Source organism: Alosa pseudoharengus, unplaced genomic scaffold (genome assembly GCF_046254945.1).
Source record: "Alosa pseudoharengus isolate Yale_2024_CS ecotype anadromous, Long Island Sound unplaced genomic scaffold, YU_APseudo_1.1 YU_APseudo_1.1_scf_2, whole genome shotgun sequence".
Classification (NCBI taxonomy): Eukaryota; Metazoa; Chordata; class Actinopteri; order Clupeiformes; family Clupeidae; genus Alosa; species Alosa pseudoharengus.
Window position 1 is genome coordinate 11,713,624 of NW_027468663.1, and position 6,162 is coordinate 11,719,785.

The window sequence follows — 6,162 nt, forward strand, 5'->3', positions numbered from 1 at the left end:
TGAGCAGGTTGAGGTAACTTAGGCCGCTGTCACAGTCTTACCAGGTCATACATTTTCTGATGTTTCTGCCCTCCAACAGGCGGATCCAATCATTCAGGAGCTTTTGGTGTTTTGGAAGCGGGAGCAACGACCCAATGCCGACGAACGGAAGCAGCTATCGCGACCTGCTTTGACACTTCTCCGACACTGGGACCGCCTACTGGAAAAGGATGGACTGTTGTATCGTCAAGTCTTTCGCCCTGATGGTGCTGAGGCAGTGTTCCAGCTGCTGCTTCCAGGTGCCTTGAGGAAGGACGTACTGACTCAAGTCCATCAGGAACATGGCCATCAAGGGGTGGAGCGCACATTGGAACTACTTCGTCAGCGGTGTTATTGGCCGAATATGTCGGCTGAAGTGGCACAGTGGTGTCAGGCATGTGAGAGGTGCCAGGTTGCCAAAGATACTCACCCTGTGGCCCGTACTTTTATGGGACATCTATTGGCTTCTCGACCGAACGAAATACTGGCCATTGATTACACTTTGTTGGAACCTGCAAGGAATGGACTGGAGAACGTCCTAGTCATGACCGACGTCTTCAGCAAATACACCCTTGCTGTCGCCACTCGTGACCAACGTGCCTCCACTGTAGCCCAGGTCCTGGTTACTGAATGGTTTTGCAAGTTTGGAGTACCGGCCCGCATCCATTCAGACCAGGGACGCAACTTTGAGAGTTCTCTTATCCAACAGCTGTGTGGCCTTTATGGCATTGTAAAATCTCGCACCACTCCATACCATCCAGCTGGTAATGGCCAGTGTGAACGGTTCAATAGAACCCTACATGATCTGTTGCGCACCCTGCCTGTGTCCCAGAAGAGAGACTGGAACTCCTGCTTGCCTCAGGTGCTCTACTGCTACAACACCACGCCTCATCAGTCAACGGGTGAGTCGCCATTCTTCCTCATGTTTGGCCAGGAACCGAGGCTACCTGTAGACTTTCTGTTGGGCCGTGTTCCAGATCCAGTTGTTGGCACCGTTCATGATTGGATTCAGGAACACCAGAACCGACTACAGATCGCTTTTGAAGGAGCCCGAGAGCGGTTGCAGACTGCGGCAGCCCGCCGTAAGAAAACCCATGACCTGAAAGTGCGAGATGCACCACTGAAGGAGGGTCAGCTGGTATTTCTGCGGGAGTGTAATACACGAGGGCGTCATAAAATCCACGACCTGTGGAGCTCAGTGGTGCATCGAGTCCTGAGAGCACCAAAGGAGGGTGGGCCAGTATATACTGTCGCACCTGTGGAGGACCTGACCAAATCCAGGCAAGTCCATCGTGCCCTGCTGAAGGCTGTGATTGGCGACAACTTTGACCAGATACCAACCAGTAGTCCACCCCCTATGGCTATACCACCCACTGAAGAGGATTCCTCCGGGGAGGACGATCTATTTGTCTTAAGGGAAGCGGCTCCTGAAGCAATCCCTAGGCCACCACCTGCCCAACCAGTAGCTGTGAGTCAACCTGCTTCTGCATTGCAGCCTGCACCATTGCCTACGGACTTCTTGGCGTCTGCTCCATTAGAAGTCCCCCATGCCCTAACGAGAAACCAAGCATCTGTCCCTGTGGCAGCCCCATCTGCTAGCCAGCCTGACAGCAGTGAAGTGGGACTACGAAGGACCACACGCTCCACAGCTGGCCATCATTCCAATATCCACCATCTTCCAAGACCATTGGGGGAACTGGCACCAGGGGTTGCGAACTCTCTTGATCCTGTGTCTAATTCAGTTTCTGCTCTTTTTAGGCCATGGAGTTAATGCTATTCTAGCCCTGTCTGGTCCATCGTTGGGGCAACGATGCAAGAAGGGGGGGTAGAGTGTAGCAGAAAGGAATGTGGTTCCTGTCTGTAGTGAACGTCACGTCAACTAGCAGGTAATTGGTCAGCCAATCGCTTTGGTGAGACTCATACATATATACTCAGTGACTGCCTTTTTCTGTTACGTCCGACTGGCTGGTTGTTGCTCACCCAATTTCCGCGATTTACACAGGTAACAGCGTTTCGGCGTTTTCCTCTCGAGGCTCTGCTTTTGTTTGACTTGGTGGCCGTTTAGTTATACTAGTGCCTTTTTGTGTATACAGCGTCCTTGTGGATCCTCCCCCATCTCTGTAGCTGGCATCGCTTCGCAGCTGGTATGTTTACACTTTTCTTCGCGGCACATGTAGGCTACATTGTGTCACATATAGTAAATGTTTGTTTGCATTTTAGGTAGTTGCTGCTACTTTCACCCTAGTGCTTTTGCCCTCTGCAGTGCAAACTTGCTGGTACGTAGCCCTTTTCGAGTGTTAGCCAGTCTTTCCTTTTAAAATATACATTGACATTCAGTTTTATTTCGTATTGCAGAAAACTGCGGGTAATTAACAGCGGGATGGGGAACTGCTGCCGTGCTGCTGTGTAACCGCTGCTGCTTTGTCTTGACTACGTCGGACCCTTTCTGCCACCAGTGTTTAGGCCTTCTACACAAAGTGCTGCAAATCTGCCCTTGTATTTTTGTTTTATTGTTAGCGGCGCATAGACAAGCGGTCGTAGCGCCGCCGCTTACACCTAGCTGACTAGCTGGCCATCACTCTTCCTATTGTGTATTATCGTATGACCATCATTGTCTCGACTTCATGTTGTCTGTCGCCCTCTTTGTGTGTGTGGTGTGCTTGAGCTACATCAGCTGTAATTTTAGACATTGTCAATAAAATTGTGTTTTTTACTTGGATAAACCACGTCTCTGTCAGTTAATGAACCTGTGTGCGTATTAGACCAATTCACTATATACATTTCCCTGGGTGCAATTCCCAGGGTGGCGTAGTCGATCTTACTTGGGTTAGTACCTACGTACTACTCAACTCCCATCTGCCACACAATAAAGTATTACATGAACTAAAGATGACTAAAATCTTATGTAGAAGAAGAAACATTCACAAAAAAATCCATCCATCCAAAAATTACCTTTGTTTTTGATAGCTGTTGAAAACGGCATGGAACTGACAGAGATGTTTTTGTAAATAAATAAATAAACAAACAAATAAATAAATAAATAAATAACATTATGCTGATACCTTTTGCTTTTCCCAAATACAATGTAGCCTACAGGTGTAAGTGACCTTTCATCAATCCAGTTGCAATGGATGAACTGTGATGAACTGCCCTACTTGTGATTGTTTAGAGATTTTAAAGGTTTTATAACAATGCTACATCTTCTTTGGCTATTCTACAATCTATTCACCTTTTCAGCACCAGTAGGCTACTTTCTGTGCAGCCGCACACACACACTCAGGCATGCCAAACAAGCATACACAAAAGTTTCAAGAGTGGGGGATGGAGTAAAATATGGAGACAAATTGAAGTGTGATTTATTTTCGCGGAACGGATGTACAGGACTGAGCGGCGGTCATATTTTGTACCGCTATGCGGTACATCTAGTTTATAATATATTCTAATTTGGTTAAAAAGCGTCAGCCAAATGTAATGTAATGTAATAGTTTTCTGTTATGTCTGTTAATTGGTTGATGGTGATACATTTGGTATAAATCCGTTTTTATATAAAGCACTGGAATGGAGATTGTCTAATTCGTGTTCATATTTCTCTGTGTTGTTACGTTATCACAGACAGAGCACAAAGGAGACAGTTTGCTGCTTCTAACACCTGATAATTTGTATATGATTTGAATGCTTTCCTTCAGCTGTTAGTTGACCAATACTGAAAAGATTAATGACATGGCCTGTTGGTGGGACATAGGCCTACAGTACAATATAACTAAAATGAGGCAAGTATTGCATCTTCCTCTTGGCTGATATAAATGAAATACATTTCAGAAATGACCTAAAAGGCATTTAAAAACTTTTCACTGATAATAATAGTTTGCATGGGACGCTTGTGCTCACTTTGTTAAACATACCAGGAAACACTTTATGGTAAATGGACTTTTCCACTCCTCCGAGCATTCAATCACTTTACAATGCCATGCCTCACATTCACACACACATGCCTCACATTCACTCACCGATGGCTGAGGCTACCATGCAAGGTGCCAACCTGCACATCAGGGGCACTTTTGGGGTTAAGTGTCTTGCTCAAGGACACTTCCGACAGGGTCAGGATGAGTTTGGGCTCGAACTGTTCACTGAACTGAACTGAGTCACTGTTGCCCAACGATATTGAATATGACTGTGAAAACATTGATCCTCGCCATATACTTATGTGTGAAAGGTGTTTGCACAACCCACTAAGATGTCGTTTTGTCTCCTCATTTCCTCTTTTTCTTTTCTCATTCTACTCCAGATGGTGATGCAGCTGCAGTCTGTACTGATCTGCTAAGGACTAGTTCACATTACAGGATTTCAGCCGTGAGATTTTGAGATTGTAGATAAAAAAAATATTGGAATTTGCAGACAGAAGTCCCAGATCATGGTTTAATCGGCCATTATAAACCTCTGCCATATGCTATCATTTTGTAAAGAATAATGGTTCTGTGCCCGGTACATCTGTGCCCTGAAAGGCCTAGCTAATGGCCTAATAGGCAACCTACATTATGTGTCATTCACTCCAGATACTGTATGTGGCATGTGCATGTCAAATGTTGGCTACAGGCAGTGCATTCTTTACCGTTAAGGAGGGTGTCCAGACAGGCGCACAGGAACAAGTTTCAAAGTGCATGGGCCAGATAACAACAATTTTTGTTGTTAATTACATACTCTGTGATTAATTAATATAAATTAATCGCATGCATCAATTTTTGCTATGAACATATCTATCTTAAAAACAATTTTGGCAAATGAGTGAATCAATGAAGAGCCAAACCAACATTATAGACTTTATAGAGTTCAACGTCTCTCTTTAATTATAATTTTCCCTTTGGCTCAGGTACCTGGTGTCAGATTTTTAGCATGATAAATGCAAATGACTGAAGTTACCACTCACTGTCAATGACATGTGCAGAGTAGGCCTAACACCAAGGTAATAATGTGATATACACCCCCTGATTTATCTTTATTTTTTTTTGGCCTTTCAAATTTTTTTTTCTTTTTTTAAAATCAAAGAGATTTTTATTCACATAATTAATAGCAGTGTTGGGGTCGTTACTCATTTTGGAAACTAACTTGTAACTCGTTACTTTTACTTTACTTTTGAGTTGGTCTCTAACCAGGGTGTATGATTCAAAGAGTTAGGCATTGTTAATATTCGCAATTTCAGATTCGACACTGGTCAGCTAAACGTAGCCTAGGCCTACTTTCATGCCTAACAATAACCTATATTAATTGTCACCTTTGCTAAATTTATATTTTGTTTAGTTTTATTTTACTGTTATGTGTGTGTGCTTTGACATCAGTAAAGCTTTGGGCTTCGTTCAACATTTTGTTCTTCCATTGGAAATGACTCTTCTACATTTGATGCCTGCATCCTTTCTGTTTTTGTTGTTTAGAAAACGTTTGAAGTCTTGAGTTAATGCATTAGGTAAACATTGTTTGCTGGTAACCCGCCACAAATAGCCTACAGATTCTTGCGTGCATACATTCTTATTCCCTCTCCAAAATGTTCCTGTGTAGGCTGGCAAAGTGCGTAGTTCTGCTGCATAAAGTTGAACGAAGAAATTTGTTTATTGTAGGCCTACAGAAAAATATAAATAACCTACTGTCAAGCAGTCAATTGGCTACAGTGCAGTCAAGAGTTGGAAGTAGGGCAAATAAATTTAGGACGGGCCATATTAAGCCTCTATTGCTTAGCCTATTAAAAACATCCACTAGATAGTTTAAATCGCCAACAACATTGTTTTTTGCAGAAGCCTACCCTTCCATATTAGGGTATACTGTAACACCAAACCCAAAAAAGGAACTTCATGATGTCTTCATTGAGAAAGGGAACTGTTTCTTCTTACTGTTACCTAAAAAATTGATGTGTGTAGGCCTATGATTAAGAATGTGTGGGTGTGGATTGCCATTCAGACTATCCAGTTTTCAGTCAAATGCATTTCCACTGTCTGGCATCTTGATCATCTGCCAGTGTTTTCTGCAGAAGACTTTAGAACTACATGTTTAATATTAACGCATAAAAAAAAAACGTCTAAAATTAGCAATCTAACAACCACACGAGACCACCACACAGCACAGCTTGAACTGATATTGTTATTGTTGATATTTGGT